At 53.5% G+C, this 17758-nt stretch overlaps 1 long non-coding RNA gene across 1 annotated transcript; it reads right to left on the bottom strand.

Moving 5' to 3' along the window:
- Positions 1-4145: 4145 nt before the first annotated feature.
- LOC128144554 (uncharacterized) lies at positions 4146-10280 on the bottom strand. Its single transcript, XR_008236122.1, has 3 exons — positions 10094-10280; positions 9754-9798; positions 4146-4423 (listed from the first exon to the last, which is right to left on the bottom strand). It is a non-coding gene; the product is annotated as an uncharacterized LOC128144554 (long non-coding RNA).
- Positions 10281-17758: the final 7478 nt, after the last annotated feature.

Raw genomic sequence — 17758 nt, 5'->3', positions numbered from 1 at the left:
GTTTCTTTTTAATGATTCAACTGTTTTTGTTTCAAGCCACGAGTTTTCCCACTTCCGCCCTTCCGATTGTCTCCCCGTCCCACTGGGGGCGGGGGAGCGAGTGAGCGGTCGCGTGGGGCTTCGTTGCCGGCTGGCGTTAAACCACGACACGGGGTGAGTTGGAAGCCCTGCCTGGCTAATGCTGGAGGCTCTCTGTGTTCCTCCTGCCGTCTTGACGGGCCGTCCTTGTTCTTCATTGCCGCTTTATAGCGAGCGCCTCTTGCTCCGTAAGCAGCAGTACTCGGGCCGTGCAGGTACTGCGCGTTGCAGGCAGCAAAGGGCAATTGTGACGCTTGCTGGCGGGAGCGGCAAGGAGTGCGGAGCCACGCTCCTGTAGGGAGCAAAGGTGGAACCTCGAGGGCTCTACGGTCATCTGCTGAGGACATCTAATATCCCGACGCGCCTCTTTTGCTTTCCCTGCTTCCCGTCTAATTACTTTGCACGCCGGAGGGCAGGGCGGTAAGTAACACCGTGCAGCGTCTCTTCCATAAGAGACAAGCCCCGCCCAAGAAGCCTTGCGTGCGTGCAGGATTAGGAGAGCAGAGTTGTGATAGCACAGAGGTGAGGAAAGGTGCGCCCACCCCAAGAGAGCCCCAGGATCGCCAGGGTATCGCTCACTTGCAGGTCGGCCGCTCGCATCTGGTCCGCTGGGACGCGCCGTTTCCTGCTGAACAGAGCTGCCCCTCTGGCACGAAGCAGCTTTGGGTCTCTCGTGGCCTGCCTTCAGGCTGTCACCTGAACCAGGCGTTATTTTTTTTTTGTTTTTTTTAAATCTCTCGCCAGTATCTGTTGACTGGCTGCTGTCCCTCCCACAACCCTGATGCCACGTGCAGACGGGTACAGCAGTCCCTAGGGCTTGGTCCAGGGCAACCCCCCCTGCCGTTTGCAGGTTCCCTGTGCTGCTTCTCCTCTCTAGAGAATGGGGTGGGGGGGCAGGGACAGAAGCGACCGCCCACATTGTCTGTTGTTTGCGCTTGACTGCTGTAAAGGCTCCAGCCACTCGGGTGCTTTTTGGAACGGAGGCAATGAAGAGGACTGCCCGGGCTGCGAGTGGGGAAAGGGCAGGGAAACGTAAGCCCTGTGCCCCCAGTAAGTAGCTGCCGCCTGTGGCTGGTCTCTACTGGGCTGAGCTGTCAGTGGTGTCTCATCCAGCTGATGCTCAGAAGAGGATCGTTGCGGGGGTGCTGCTGCCCGGCGAGCGAAGGTGGGAACTGGCGTTCGGGAGGCGCGCATGCGCGGTGGCGCGTGTGGCTGGGCCCCCGCTGTTGCCTGGTAAGGGAGAGGCTGTACGGCAGCTGGGGCGGCGCGCATGCGCGCTGCTCCTTTTACGGCGCTCGCCGCTGTTGCCCAGCAACCGTAGCGCGACGCGACGCCTCGGCAACCGCGCATGCGCGGTGGCGCGGTTTACGGCGCTCGTGCTGTTGCCTAGCAACGAGGATGCTGTCAGGCAGGTCGGAAACCGCGCATGCGCGGTGCGCCTTTTACGGCGCTCGCCGCTGTTGCCCAGCAACCGTAGCGCGACACGACGCCTCGGCAACCGCGCATGCGCGGTAGCGCAGTTTACGGCCCGCGTGCTGTTGCCTAGCAACGAGATGCTGTACGGCAGCGCGGAGGCGCGCATGCGCGCTGCTCCTTTTACGGCGCTCGCCGCTGTTGCCTAGCAACCGTAGCGCGACACGACGCCTCGGCAACCGCGCATGCGCGGTGGGGCGGTTTACGACCCGCGTGCTGTTGCCTAGCAACGAGGATGCTGTAAGGCAGGTCGGAAACCGCGCATGCGCGGCGCGCCTTTTACGGCGCTCGCCGCTGTTGCCTAGCAACCGTAGCGCGACACGACGCCTCTGCAACCGCGCATGCGCGGTGGCGCGGTTTACGGCGCTCGTGCTGTTGCCTAGCAACGAGGATGCTGTAAGGCAGGTCGGAAACCGCGCATGCGCGGCGCGCCTTTTACGGCGCTCGCCGCTGTTGCCTAGCAACCGTAGCGCGACACGACGCCTCGGCAACCGCGCATGCGCGATGGCGGGGTTTACGGCGCTCGTGCTGTTGTCTAGCAACCGAGGCGCTGTAAGGCAGGTCGGAAACCGCGCATGCGCGGCGCGCCTTTTACGGCGCTCGCCGCTGTTGCCTAGCAACCGTAGCGCGACACGACGCCTCGGCAACCGCGCATGCGCGGTGGCGCGGTTTACGGCGCTCGTGCTGTTGCCTAGCAACCGAGACGCTGTACGGCAGCTCGGAAACCGCGCATGCGCGGTGCGCCTTTTACGGCGCTCGCCGCTGTTGCCTAGCAACCGTAGCGCGACACGACGCCTCGGCAACCGCGCGTGCGCGGTGGGGCGGTTTACGGCGCTCGTGCTGTTGCCTAGCAACCGAGACGCTGTACGGCAGAGCGGAGGCGCGCATGCGCGGTGCGCCTGTTACGGCCCTCGCCGCTGTTGCCTAGCAACCGTAGCGCGACACGACGCCTCGGCAACCGCGCATGCGCGGTGGCGCGGTTTACGGCACTCCTGCTGTTGCCTAGCAACCAGAAGGCGGTCCTGGCGTTCGGGAGCCGCGCATGCGCGGTTGCGCGTTTTGCAGCCCTCCTGCTGTTGCCTGGCAACCAGAACGCGGCACAGGAGCTCGGGATCCGCGCATGCGCGCTGGCGGCGCCTTTCGCCGCCGCTCTCTTCCGCCACCTCGTGACCAACGTTCGGTACTGCAGCTCGGAGGCTGCGAGTGCGCGGGGCTGCCCCCGTCCCGCACGTGCCGTCCGACGGTACCGGCAATGCGGCGCCGGCGGGAGGTGCCGCCGCGCTCCTCGCTTCCTCCCGGTAAGGAAACGCCGCCGGAAAGGAAAGCTTGCATGGGCTGTCTCTGCCTGGCCTCCCTCTCCGCGCGGCGCGGCGCGGCGCGGCGCGGCATGGCGTGGGAGCACAAAGGGACAGGCAGGGCACTTACTGGCTGTGGGCAGGAGCTGCTGCGGCTGAAGCTGGAGAGGCCAGAGAAAGGTAGAGAAGAAGAAATGGAAGGCCGGCCGGCCGCCCGGCCGGCAGCTGCCTCCCGCTGCAGGCAAGAGAGCGCCTGCCTCTCCGCGTGTGGAAGGATCCCTCTTCGTAGTCCACAGCAGGTCAGACCACCAGGGTGCACCGCAGGGTCCGTACGCAGCACCGACGGTACGGTGCGGTGCGGCCGCGTGGCGTGCGGGCGAGCGAGGCTCCGTGCCCAGGAAGCCTCGTCTTGCAAGACCCGTGAGACGCGTGTTCTCCTAGGGGGAGGACGGCCGTGCAGCCGGAGTTACGGAAGAGGAGGGGAGCGGGAGAGGAGCCGAAAGAAGCGTCTGAACTGGCAAAGTCTGCTGGCAGCGCCAAGAAAGAGAGCTGTGGTGAGCCCCGGGCCCTCGGGGCCCTGTCTCTCTCTCCCCTCTTCTGCGTTCTGGTCCCTCCCTGCCCCTCTCTTTCCCACACCGCTGCTTTTTTTTTTTTTTCCTTTCCTCCCTTGTACCTCTGATACTGAAAAGCCGGTCCAAGAAACTCTCTAAGGCTCGTTTTGGCGTTTTAGAAAGCAGGCATTCTTCATTGCAGCGCTGGATGCACGGGGGATAGTTCCACCTAGCGTGCGTGCCACACCTTTAGCACAAACAGGTCATATAGACTAACTAATTGCATATGAATCAGATTAGTATACGTATACATAAAAATGATGGCAACTGATTATCATAGCACTGCCTACATCCGATCACGCGCAATGAAGGATCCATCTGAGACGAAGGGCTGCTTTTGCGACCACCGACCCATTTGAAGTTCTTGCTGGCTGTCCTTGAAGTCTTTATTCTTGTCCTTGGTTCTCTGATCTTGAAGCTTAACGCAGTTTCAATCGCATGCGGTCAGTTTCAGCATTGTTCTCATCTAGTCATAAGAGCAAAGAACTGCAAAACTTAGGAGTACCTACCTCTGCTAGTTAATTGCTTGGCTATACTTTTGTCTATTGTTTCAATCATCGCGTTAGTGTAAGATTTCTAATAATTATTTACTAAATCTCACTTTTACAGTCACCTAGCAGCAAACCAGTTTCCACGGCTGGTACAAAATATTAAAACCATCCAGAACTATTTAGACGTGCCATACAGAATGTACGGAAATATGCTATCAGAGGTGTCCCAGGGGCAGGGGGAGCGTCGGGGGGGGCCCCGAGCCCCGGAGCGGACTCGCTGGCAGGACTCGTTAGGCGCGCGACTGACCGAACGGACGCCGGCCGGCCGGCCCCGTTGCCCTCCGGGCTGCGTTTGCGCTCCCTTTGCACGGGGCGAGGGGCCGTGAGGGAGCCCAGGGGAGGAGGAGGTGAGGCGCTGGGGGGGGTCGGGCCGTGCCCCCCCTGTTCCTGCTGGGCTCCAGCTGTTGCAAATATTCTGGTAAAGAAATCAAAATTTAATCACGTAGAAGAGTTAGGTTTGATTAAGAAGTAAAATTGTGAAGCGTAACGTATAGGACTGTTACGTTTGAAACGTAGCCATAGAAACTTTAGGAACTGCGTTACGTGTGACTATCGGAACCTTAATATTGTTAAGGTTGGAAATAGCTAACCCTAGAAACCTCACCAGGAAGTTACAGGTTTTCCTATGTTCCGTTTCAAGAAACGAAGGAAACCGTCGTGGACGCCAGTTTGCGGCTTGGAAACCCCCTTACCCTTCCCATCTTGATTTGAGTATCGAAGATTCCAGTCAGTAGAGCTAAGTGTAACTGACCAATGATTGTTTTTAAAGAAGAATATTGATAAGGTTATATAATCAAAGGACCAATCCTTAGAAAGGTTAAATTTAAGAACGAGCATAGTATGCCTTTTTATGGAAAGAGCTTATGTAACAATGACCTGACAGAAAAAGTCTGTAAAAACTGACGGATTTTGATACTAAGTGGGACACGCCTTTGGAGGAGCGATCCCCCGTGTCCCCAGCGCTGCGATAAACTAAGTGCCCGCTTCTTAACTTCACGTTGGTGTTAAGGAGTTCTATTCCGGATTTCGGTAACGGTTTTGGCGACCCAGACGGGACCTTGCGAGTGAGACTGGACGAGATCGAGTGTCGATCGAACTCCGGCCGGCGCCGAGGTATTCTCGGGGAGAACCATCGCCCTCGACTCACAAAGCTCCTCGCGGCGTTCCCTGGAAAAAAGGTAAGGCGCTGCTGCTTTGGAATTTGTTTGGAAAGCCTGCCCGTGAGGCGCGGCGAAAGCTTCGCAGGGTTGGGGCTTGGAGGGTACCCGTTTGCAGTGGAAGCCTAGGCGTCTGCCCCTAAGTCGTAAGCGAAAGCTATTGCTGGGTTGGACTTTGTGTATTATTTGGGACAGCTGTCATTTGCGTTTGTTTGGGATTTGGGATTTGAATGTATATAAGTATAATGGCACTAGCAAAATTGTTTAAGAATAAGAGTGCAGGAAATAGAACTGCTGATGAAAAGATACCAAAAACATCACCGTTGGGATGTTTGTTGGCACACTGGGGTGAATTGCAGGAAAAATGGGAAACAAACAGAACTTTGAGTTATAATACTATATTGCAATTACTGTTGTTTTGTAGGAGAGAGAGTAAATGGAATGAAGTGCCATATGTCGATTTGTTCTTTTTAAGTGAACGCAGCTGACGGGGACCGGAGGGGAGTCTCCCAGCAGAAGCTCTGGTTACAGCTAAACTGGGAGAACAGAAAATTGAATATGAATTGACGCTAGAGTCACCTTTTCAGTTTTAAATACCTTAGAGGGAGAGTTAAGTTTTGAAGAAATTGGTGGTGTTGGTGCAACAAGTGAACGAGAAACTAGACCCTTCTTTAAATCTTTAACAATGAAATTAGGAAAGCAATGGGTCACTCAGCAGTTTTTGTATGTGCCAAATTCTCCTAAACTCCTGTTAAGGGGAGATCTACTGGAGAACTTAGAGGCAGAAATTAAATTAAAAAATGGAGAGATTAAAATTTTAATTCCAGAAACTAAACGTATCGAAGCAGTGGCTTTGTTGTTACAGGATGGTTACCGAAAGCAGAAGATCATACCAGTCAAAGTATAATGCTGTAATTCCAATCGTCTGGACTGGGAAGTTCCCGGTAAATCCAAAAAGCAGAACCTGTGAGACTGGATTTAAAGCCAGGATCGAATCCGCTAAGAATTAAGCCATAGCCCCTAAAACTGGAAAGCCGGAAAGGGTTAGTATTGATAATACAAAAATTTTTAAGATATAAATTGTTAACAGAATGTGAATCCAAATATAACACCCCGACCTTGCCTGTTAAAAGGCTAATGAAAAAGATTATAGATTAGTTCAACACCTCAGAGCAATAAATCAAATAGTACAAGATATTCATCCGGTAGTAGCAAATCCTTATACTTTGTTAACAACCCTAACAGAGAAACGAGAATGGTTCACAGTGTTAGACTGAAAAGATGCCTTTTTCTGTATTCCCTTGGATCCCAACAGTCAAGAGCTTTTTGCTTTTGAATGGGAAAATCCTGAGACTGGGAGAAAAAGACAATATACACGGACAGTCTTGCCTCAAGGCTTTAAGAATAGTCTTACCATCTTTGGAAATCCATTGGCACGAGAATTAGAGCTTTGGAAGAAAGAAAATAATCAAGAAATCTTGTTGAAATGTATGGATGATCTGTTAATTGTAGCTGAGATGGAAGAACAATGCACAAAGTTAACTATTAACTTTTTGAACTCTTTGGGAATCAGTGGATAGCGAGTGTCAAAAGAAAAAACCCAAATAACCCAGAAAGAAGAAACTTATTTGAGTTTTAAAATCCTAAAAGGACAGAGACAATTAGGAACTGAGAGCAAAGAGGCAATTTGTCGTCTCCCCGAACCTAAGACTAACAAATTAATGAAGAGCATTTCCGGGAACGGTTGCGTGGTGTCACCTGTCGATTATCAGTTGTGGCTTGCGGGTCCGACCTTTATAGGAGCAGCTCAAAACCTCAAACAATGGATTGGACTGATGCCGAGAAAGCTACTTTCAAGGAATTGAAACAGGCTGTAATAGGGGTGCCAGCCCTAGGCCTGCCGGATCTCACAAAGACATTTGAACTTTTCACTCGCGAAAGAAGAGGTATAGCCCTGGGCATCCCGGCCCAATATTTAGGGCCAAGTGGGCGAGCTGTGGCCTGCTTCTCGAAGCGATTAGATCACGTGAGTCTGGGATGCTCTGGTCGTCTGAGAGCCGTCGCTGCAACTGCGCTACTGATCCAGGAAGCTCCTAAGTTCACCTGAGGACAAAGGATCGCTGTACGTTTCCCATACGATAACTGTTGCGCTAAAACAGAAAGGGGGGCATTGGTTATCCCCTAGCAGAATGCTGAAATACCGAGTGGTGTTGCTGGAACAAGATGATGTTTACTTAAAAACTACTACCACCGTTAACCCTGTTGCGTTTTCAACAACTGATCAAGTTAAAGGAGAACTGGAACGTGACTGCTTGCAGACAATCGAAAGAGTTTACCCCAGCTGACTGGATCTCTGAGATGTGCCGCTAGAAGCAGCAGACTGGGAACTGTATACCGACGGAAGCGGTTTCATCTGTGAAGGAAAACGTTTATCCAGATAGACAATAACAACCGAGGAGGTAATTGCGTTGCGAACTTTGCCTTCGATGACATCTGCCCAAAAGGCTGAATTGATAGCTCTTATTCGAGCTCTGGAACTAAGTCAAGGAAAGCGAGTCAACATTTGGACAGACTCAAAGTACGCTTTTGGAGTAGTACGTGCGCATGGAGCAATATGGAGAGAGAGAGAGGACTGTTATCTGCACAAGGAACCACCATTCAGCATGCAGAACAAATACCGAAATTGTTAGAAACCGTTCAAAAACCAACAGCAGTCACGATAACGCGCTGTAAAGCGCACCAGTTAGGTAAGACTGTTCCTAACGCAGGTAACCGACTGGCTGATAAAGCTGCTAAAGAGGCTGCAGAAAAAGGCATCCTAGCGCTAGTTCCAGAGAAAAGTATAAAATTGCCTAAAGAAACTCCAAATTATAATGAAAAAGATGGAAGAATTAATTGTTAGATTGCAGGCTAACAAAATGAAACAGGACAGGCTGTAACACCGACAGGTCAAATAATAGTCCCGCCCACAATAATAAGAGAAATTGCCCGAGCTGAACATAACAAAGTATATCGGGGAACAGAAAGTAAAATATGACAAAGATTGTTTAAACAATTATAAGCGGATGTGAAATTTATATATAAAATGATCCCCAAATCAGTAATAAGATTATCTTTGGAATTATTAAATAAGGAAATTTTTTAGGGGGATACTAGCAAATTGATTTTATAGAATTGCCTTGAAAAGAAGGATCTACCCTAGTTTTAGTGGATATCTTTACTGGGTGGCCCGAGGCTTTCCCTTGTCACACCGACAAAGCAAGAGAAGTAGTTAAAGTCTTGCTCAGAGAGATAATACCAAACTATGGGGTGCCTGTAAGAATGTCATCTGACAATGGCCCTCATTTCATAGCAAAGATGATGAGACAAGTCGAGCAAAGTATTATCTATAGATTGAGACTATCACACCCCATATAGACCACAAGCAAGGGGGCGGGGGGGGGGGGTGGGGAGAAAGAATGAACTATACCCTCAAGCAACGGTTGAGTAAAATTTGTCAGGAAACCTCACTCACATGGGTTAAAGCCTTACCCATGGCTCTATTAAGAATCAGAGTATAGCCAGAAGAGAGAGAAAATTTAAGTCATTATGCAATGTTATATGAAAGACCGTATCAAGAGTCCTATGTTCTGAGTATCTGGAGTGGCTTTGGAGATATGTTTTTAAAAGGTGTTATGAATTCTTTGAGAAATTCTTTTCAAGAACTTCGTCAGTATGTCTCCGCAGCTGGACCCTTAGAATTGGACGTAGCAGCGCATCCCTTCCGACCAGGAGATTGAATATATATAAAATCACTGAGAAGTGGAAAGGACCGTATCGAGTCATTTTAACAACACTTAGAGCAGTAAAGGTCTGGGCGAAGAACCTTGGCTTCATTATTCAAGACTAAAGAAAGCACCAACAGGAAATTGGAAGTCTAAAGAAACTGGCCCTTTGAAACTGAAAACCTATAAGTAAGTTTCACGTTATCTATTTGGGAAAACAATTGTGTAAAGTTTATAATATTGGGGTTGCTATTAGGAATATTGTCAAGGGCAGTAATCTTTTTGTGTGTTATAGGGTTTAAGTATTTTTTTTGAGGGGTTCTAAACATAAGATAAACAAAATGAAACAATTATTGTTTGAGCTATTAATCTTGATATTAACCGTTTCTGTAATTTTGATTAAAAAAAAAAATTCTAGTTTTGGAATTGATTCGAAGTTTTGTAAAGACACAAAATTTAACCTCGATAACAGCCTGCCTTCCGATTCCAAAGTCAGAGGAAAATCTAGTTCCGTGGAGAATACTGACACTGAATTTAACCAAAACTTGAGAAAAGACGTAGAACAATGAGAATCATTTTAGCAAATTAAATTGGATGGATTTAAAAGGCAATTATTTTTTTAAATTTGAAAGAAGGAATTATAGCATTTTGAATTATAACATTACCAAAGCATCCACCTCACGGACAAAAGAATAAATTTATCGCCCTTCGGGAGAAACTTGTACAAAGACCCCTTGGGGCTGTCAGTTGCCAAAACCGTAGAGACAAGTGCAGAAAGGAACTTGGGACCATATTTAAAATATAAAACCATGTTTAGAATTTACTGGAGTTCCAGGATCCTTGTTAGATCCACCCAGAGTCAGGACCATCTAGGGAAATTTAGATTGGTTTAGACATACAGAGAAAAATCGCACATCCTAAAGAGAAGGGTATGAAAGTTTAGACTTGCAACTCCTCTGACCCCAAAATCCAAAGACTTTCTCTAGTAGCTAAAGCTCTAAGATGGGGCATGTATTTGTAGAAAGTAGAATAATATTTTAAATGATCCTGGGTCCCCTCTTAATAATGGAAAAAAATTAGCTTGGAAGTGACTGTATTAAAGGACAGGTGAAAAGTTTAGGGTTAACTGTGTGGGTGAATAGTGATGATAGATGCTCCACTCACCTCTTCCTGAAGGACAAAAGCAAATAATGGACTTTAGACTTAATAACTCTATCCTCTCTCTGGAAGAAATCTCCCTTGTGGCCTCGGCGGTGGACCTGGGTAAATCGAAAAGATGATACCTGGCAATTGCCAAGTCTTAGAACTAAAATAAGACGGGTATTAAAATCTGTATTTTTACCCCAGTGAACAGCTCGTCAAGAGTCATCTTACTTTGACATCTTTCATTCCATAAACGAAGCGCCTGCTTCTGAACTTCCCATGGGTGTTGTGGAGTTTTATTCGGGATTTCGGTACCGCAGCTGCGGGCCGGGGCTGGAGGAGCCCCAGGTGCGGGCAGTGAGGCTGATGGCGACGGCCCCTCCCTGGGAAGGGGGGGCTGCCGGGGGAGGGGCCGCGGCGGGGCCGGTGGGAGCCCAGGCAGGAGCGGAGCGGAGCGGAGCGGAGCAGAGCAGAGCGGTGGCCGGGCTGCGGCTGCCCCTCGGGAGAAGGTGAGCGGGGCCGGGCGCCCCTCGGACCGCGACCGTCCCAGGCGGGGGTGGCCCGGGGGAGGTGGGGGCCGCCTGTGCCGAGGCCGGGGGGGGGGCCGGGGCCCTGGGGGCTCGCGGGGGGCCGGGAGCACGTGGGCCGGGGGGGGCCCGGGCCCCGTGGCGGGGCTTGCGCGATCGCCCGGCGGGTCCCGGGGAAAGCCCCGAGGAGGACGGCGGGGTCCGTGCCGGACGCGCGGAGCGGCAGCGGGGCGGGGCCGCGCCGTGCCGGAGCGGCGGCGGCGGGCGCTGCCCGGAGCCGGGCGGGGGGTGCCGCGCCGTGCCGGAGCGGCGGCGACGGGGACTGACCGGAGCCGGAGCCGGGCGGGGGGTGCCGCGCCGTGCCGGAGCCGGCGGCGGGGACTGTCCGGAGCCGGCGGCGGGAGCGCGCCGGAGCTGCCCGGAGCGGCGCTGGGGGCTCGGCGGGGACTGCGGCTGCGCCGGCGTGGGGGTGGGCGGAAACGGAAGCGGCGTCCCCTCGGAGCATGCCGGGAGCTGTAGTTTCCGCGGACTCGGCGGCCGGGCAGCCGCGTGGCTCTCGGGCGCGGCGTAGTCCTCGCTGCTGCCGCCGCCGCGGCCCCCGGAGTGCGACCAGGTCAGACTCAGGAGCGTTGCCGGTTTCGCGTGGTTTTCCGCGGGCTTCCCGCTGCGCCCGCTCCCCGACCAGCCCTCCCGGGCGCATGCGCCGTCCTGCGCGTGGGGCAGCCCGGCGTTGGCGCGCCGGCTCCGGCCCCTCCGGCGCATGCGCGGTCCCCGGGAGCAGCGTGGCGGCGCGCGGGTCTCGGCGGCAGCGGGCGAGCGCCGGGACCGCGGGTGAGGCGAGCGATCCCCTCCGGCGGGGGCGGGGGCGGGGGCGAGGGCGAGGGGTGCCTCCTGCCCGCTGGCCGCCCGGGGCTGGCGGGACGGGAAGCTGCGAAGCGGCCGCCGCGGCAGGCTGCCGGTCCGCCGGAGGCGAGCCGGGCCAGGGCAGCGCCGGGGAGTTCCCCGAGAGAGAGCCGGTAGAAGGGAAGAGGGGACGGAGGCGGGCACCCCCCAGGCGCGGCCAGCGGGCGCCCGCCCGAGTCGCCAGAGCTCCCCCGGCCCCGCTCGGCCCGTGCGGCTGCCCCCAGCTCCAGCCCCTCCCCTGAAGCCTGCGCTGTAGCCGCAGGCAGCCCCCGAGCCCTGTCGCGAGGGCAGCAAGCTGGCCCTGCGGTGGTCTGGAGTCTCCCTTAACGGGGGTGCCGTTAGCAGCGGCGCGGGGAACGAGCGGCGTCTGCGGAAGCCCTGCGGAAGGAGGGGCTCCAGCCAGGGTCGAGCTGCGGTAATAACGGTCACTGCTGCCTCTTTCCCTCTCCCAGAGGCCACGCTGTGGGTGCGGTTGTCCGTTCGTCCCCTGGGGATGCCGTTGACTGCAGCAGCCTCAGGCTTGCGAGGCTACGTGTCTAGGAGGCCTCATCTCGTAAGAGCTGTGAGACGCTCGCGTGTTCCGTTACATGGAGGACAGCCAAGCGACGGGAGTTCCAGAAGAGGAAGGGAGGAGAGAAGGAGAAAGAAGCGTCTGAGCTGGCAAGGTCTCCTGGCAGCTCCAAGAGCGAGAGCTCCGGTGAGTCCTGGGCCCTCGAGGCCCTGTCGCTCCTCTTGTGCGTCCCGGTCCCTCCCTCCCCCTCTCCTGGCCCCCTCGCTTTCCCATGCTGCTGTGACGTTTGGGGTTTTTTGGGTGGTGTTTGTGGGTTTTTTTGTTTTTTTTTTTTTTTCTTCCCTGTACCTCTCCTCTTCTGTCTCTTCTCTTGTCCTGCTCCCTCTTCTTCTTCCCCTTTCTCTCTCTTGGTCGACTGCCCCCCTTCCTTTTTCTCTCTGCGTTCTCGTCCTGCTCCCTCTCCCTCTTCCTCCCCTGCCGCCCCCCGTCTTTGTCCCGCAGCCAGTCGCTGTTTTTTCCTTTTCCATCTCCTTGTCCTGATCTGCATCCACCTCTTTCCCCGCCTCCCAATTTCTCTGGCCTGTTCCCTGGCATTCTTTTCCTCTCTGCGCCTGTACGTGCCGCTCTGTGTCCCTGCCTTCCTCTCTCTCTTCTTTCTACTTTCTCTTTCTCTCTCTATCCCTTTGTCTTGCTCGCTGTTGCTGTTTATTTTTGTCATTCCCGTCCTCCTTCCTGTTCATCTCTTACTCTCTCTGACCCTTTGTGCTGCTTCCTGCCCCTTTTTTATTCACCCTCCCTCTCTCTGCAGGGCTCCTGATACTTCTCTTTCTAAATTCCCCAACCCCCTGTGCTTCTCACGGTCTCTCTCTTTCTCTCTCTCTCGTTGCCATTGTTCTTGTCTGTCGCTCTGTCTTGCTTCCTGTCCCGTCGTTTCTCGCTGTATCCCTTTGTCCCGCTCCCTGCTCGTATTTGTATTCCTCTCTGTCCTGAGGACCGTCCCAGTTTTTTATCTCCGTCCTGCCGCTGTCCTGATTTGTCCTTCTCTGCCATGTTCCCTGTCCCTCTTTCTGTCTCTTTTCCTCTGTCCCTGCTGCTTATTTCTCCATCTGTCCAGACCCCTGTCCCTTCCCCCCCGCCCCGCCTTGCTGTCCCTCTGCCTTGCTTTCTTTCGCTACCTTTTCTGTCTGTCTCTCTGTGCCCCGTTCCCTCTCCCATCCTTTCTAACTGTGTCCCCCTGTCCAGCTAGCTGTCTCTTCTTTCTTTGTTCTGCTCCTCAGTATTTTTTTCTTTTTCCGTATCTCTCTCCCACTGCCCATCGCAGTTGGTTTTCTCCCCTCCGCTGCTGGCCTGCTCTTTGTCCCTTTTGTCTCTCCCTGTCCTTCTGTCGTGCTCCCTGTGTCTATTTAATCCCTTCATCTCTGTCCTGCAGCCCGTCGCTGTTTTTTTTTTTTTCTCTTCCGTCCCTTTGTCCTGCTCCCCGTCCTTGTGTCTCTTTCCCTTGGTTCTGCCTCCCGTCCCTTTTTCCTTTCTTGCTCCATCTCTCTGTCCTGCTCCCTATCCCTCTCGCGCTCTCTCTGTTTCTGTGTCCGTCTCCTTGCCTTTCCCCACGTTCTCTGTCTTGTTCCCTCTTTGGTTTTCTTGTTTTCCGGGTGGCTGGGCCCGGCTACCCGCGGGGGTGCTTCGGCTCGGGGGTTTGGGGTGGGGGCCTGGCCGTGCCGGCCGTGGCGGGGAAATAAAGCCTGAAACGGCGATCGTGAAGCGACGCCCTGCCTGTGCTGGGGCTGCCCCGCAGAGGCGTGGGGCCGGGCCCTCCGCCGGTCCCGAGCACTCCCCAAAACTGCGCGTGGGGCCCCGGGGGTGCAGGGCTGTGGGGTGGCTACGCTCGGCGTCGCCCGTGGGCGCTGCAGGGTCAGAAATGGAGAACAAGTTTTCTGTTCCTGGGGCTTGACAACAGGCTCGCCTGGCTGATTTTGGGGCTCGGAAACAGACCGAGCTGCTGCGCGGCTTTGGGCCCAGAAACAGAGGTCCGGCCCTGCGTTTTTGGGCCTTGAGAACAGGCTCGGCAGCCGGGTTTTCTGGCTCCCAAATGGGCCCCGAGTCAGCCGGCGTGGGGGCCAAAAGCGGGAGCCGGCTTGGCTGGTTTGGCAGGCGGGTGGGAGGGTGTGGGGAGCTGCGGGGGGAAGCAGGGGGTGGGCAGGGCGCGTGGACCCTCCCCGGAGATGGGGGTCTGGTTGTGTCGGACGCCGAAGTTCGGGAGGCCGGCACGCAGCCGGCCGAACTCAACATCTGCGATGGTCTGTGGGGGGGAAAGGCGCTTTTCAGACCCCACGTGCCCTCTTTGAGTGCAGCTCTTCTTTCTGCGCTGCTCAGAATAGTTGTTCAGTAATTAATCGCCCAAACTAACGCATATTTATATGGCGTGTAACTCTGATGTTTAATCCTAATGCTCCGGTTTTGACAGCAGTTGATATACAACCTTATGGAAAGCCCAGGCCGTTGCACATAGCTGGAGCTTGTAAGGAGAAGCAGCTGAAATCAGCCGGAGCTTCAGTGCGGAGCTGGGGCTTCAGTGAGCCAGAACCGTAGCAAGCGGGAGCTGGAACGAGGCGGGGTGTCCGCTGTCTGGAGCGTGCGTTAGCCAGAGGCAAAAGTACCTGCGGCTGTAACGAGCAGGAGCCGCGATGAGCTGGAGCGTCTTTTCGCTGGAGCATCCGTCGGCCGGACCGCGCTCCCGGCACGGCCGAAGAGCGGCCGGGCGCAGGCAGGGCTGTCCGCAGCGAGCGGCTCCGAGCAGCGGGGAGGTGAGTTGTCCTTCTGCCAGCGGGGAGCCCGGCCTCTTCCCTCGGGGATGCGATCCACGCCACGCTCCTCTCTCTGCGTGGAGGGTCTCGCCCGGTCCGTTCCCGCGGGCGGAAGCGAGGTGGGGGTCCCCCGGCTCTCCTGGGGCAGCCCCCCCCCGCCAGGGGGCGCGGGCGAGGTGTCGTCGTCCCCTCGGTACCGGGCAAAGGGGAGAGAAACCGGCCGGTGGGAGCTCCTGGGGTGCAGAGCCCTTCCGGCAGAATCCTCCCCTGTCTTTTCACCGTTGGCTGGGTGTGACAAGCAGGTTCATTCCTTTGTCTCCTCTTTTCCCAGCGTCACCTTCCGCGTCACACGAAGAAAATCCTGCGTGGTTAATTCCGCTTGCTGCTCAGGTAATCGCACGTATCGGGCTGGGGGAGCGGAGAGAAACACTTGCGAGTTCGAGGGCACTACAGATGCTCCACGTTAAACCCACAGAAAAGGCAAATTTGCTGCTAGTGCAGAAGAGCTGATGGAAAAATTGCTGTAACAGATCGTGCCCGGTTCCTGAACTGGTCCCTTGATATGTTTGTGTTTCAGGTGAAAGAACGAAAATTCATGTCTGGTAAATTCAGAGCTGCCTGTTAGCTTCTTTAGGGTCGAGTGTTTCTCTTCTCTCTGTTCATACTGATTTTATGGGCAAGTTGGAGATAGCCTTTTATTTTTTTATGTATAACTGAATTTTTAGGAATATGTGGTGTCCCTGTAGTTCACTTTTGAGCACCTAGATGCCAGTAGAGATGTAATGGGTGAAACATGATGGAAACTGGTACTTAAACTTGATTTTTATTTGTATTTTATTTTTTTTTTCTTCCCCATTAAGAGTGGTGATGGCGTGTTGTCCCGTGGCACAATCCCCATTCCGTTCAGCGGAGTCTTCAGTCTAGGCCTTTTAAGTAAAAAAGTTTGTCCTTCCAAAAAAGGACTAGTCGTTCATCGGACCGAGGCGTAGACTTGGAGAGTCGCTTAAGTACGTGATCGGAATTAAAGCCAACTTTCAGTTAATGTTGCTGCTGTTGGTCTTTGCTTTCATTGCTTTCTCCACCACTCTGTCATGGTTGGGAGCTCTGAATCGTAATTTTTTTCAGTCTCTAGCACATTCCACCCCCCCTCCTGCCCCCCCCCCCCCCCCCCCCCCAAAAAAAAGGAGAGGCAGTGTCTAAAAGTGAATTAGTTTCCTCACAAATGCGTGAGTAAATAAAATCTGAGTTATGATGATTAAAACCATAAAAATGACACCAGTCCTGCAGATCTGGACTATTTCTGAACAGGCATTCATCACACGCAAAAGTCGTCAGGGCACGGGTCACCTGCGCTTCATGCTCTGATGAGACAAAATGCTGAGGCAGGGATGAGCTCTGAAAGAAAAAAAAAAAAAAAAAAAGGATACAGGGTCACGGTTTTGTTTTGTTGTTGTTTGTTTTTAAAGAGTGCATTATTGACTGGTGCCAGCCTGCAGAGCTCTTCTGCTGCCTGACCTCTCCTTCTCTTTCATGGCTGTAATTGTCATTTGGACAATCGTAGAAGAGCAATTAAGTTACTTGCCTCTGTGAATGTGCTGGTAATACCAGGAAGGCAAATGCTTGAACCAGTAGTGAATAACTTGGCTACAAGTAGAATTTCTGAAGGAAGAACAGCAGCAGCAACAGGAAGCAAATAGCAAGTGACCAAAAATTTGCGTGTGTCAAACGCATCAAAGCTTTATTGCCAAATGTTGTTTGGCAATATGTTCCAAATGGCTTTTTTTGGTAAACGTAAACTTTCAGGAAGTTCAGGGTTGTGTGTGGCAAAACGCGTCCCTCTGCGTACGCATCCTGCTACGTAAATAGCATGGGTCAATGGCACGTCCAGCGGCAGGGCTGTTGTTCCCTACTCTCGACGTTGCCGTAGTAGCGTTGCGGTATTGAGACCTTAACGGACGGGCTGAGGAATGGAAGGAGAATGCCCGTTTTCTGTAAGGGCTCAGAATGCCGACCCTTTTCTCTGCCTGCCGCTCCCCTGTGCGTGAGATGAAGCTGTTTTATTTTTCTCCCTTGTTCCTGGTCTAAATATTTCTGGAGCTGTTGCTGCTGTGGGTTTGCAACTTGTGTTACTGCGTTTTTGTAGCATTCTAGCGATGGGTCGTTTCTACTGTGGCGAAGCACCGAGATACGGTTTTCGGTTTAAAGCGTCAGAAACTACATTCACCGAAACCGGTAACTGGCGGCGTAGGTGAAACCGATCTGGCGCGTGCAGCTGTGCTCGCAGGGATGCTCGGTGGCTCCTCATCAAAACGGCAAGGGGTGAGTGTGTGGACATCCGTAGGGTCGCGCTCTGGGTCCGAGAGCGTTAATGTATTTTTGCTGTTGGAAGATGGAATGGAGCGTGTGCCTGTTAAATCTCAGGGCAGTCAAAAGCTAGGAGGGACCCTGAGCGGGTTTGGTGGCACAACTGCGGTTTTAAAAGATCTTGACCGTTTGGAGCAACGGCCTGGAAAAAATCATTCCTTTTTTGCAACGAGGCAGTTCACAAGGACAGATGTGTTGCTGTGCTCTTTAGCAAAAATACTCGGCTTGGGACATATAGGGTGATGAAGTCTTGGCTATACTAAGGCTTGAGAAAATGTATGTAGGTCTCTATGTCTGTCACCTGCGTGTATCTAGGAAAGGGAGTTCTAGTGAAACTAAAGTTACCAATGAGTCAAAAAAAATAAAAAAAAAATAAAAAAAGGCACGGTTGTCTGAAAAATGCAAAAGCTCTAGTGGCCTGTGTCAACCGCTGTACCGAAGATGATGCAAAAATAGTTTTTGCTCTGCTCAGTCGTACTGTCTTCACAAACCTTCACAAAAAAAGGCAGCTTTGGATTCCTACCCAGTTTTATGCTAAAGTTTTGTTTTGTTTTGTTTTTTTGTTTGTTGGGTTTTTTTT

This window comes from Harpia harpyja, chromosome 1 (genome assembly GCF_026419915.1).
Source record: "Harpia harpyja isolate bHarHar1 chromosome 1, bHarHar1 primary haplotype, whole genome shotgun sequence".
Classification (NCBI taxonomy): domain Eukaryota; kingdom Metazoa; phylum Chordata; class Aves; order Accipitriformes; family Accipitridae; genus Harpia; species Harpia harpyja.
This window is presented reverse-complemented; position numbering and strand designations above follow the sequence as displayed.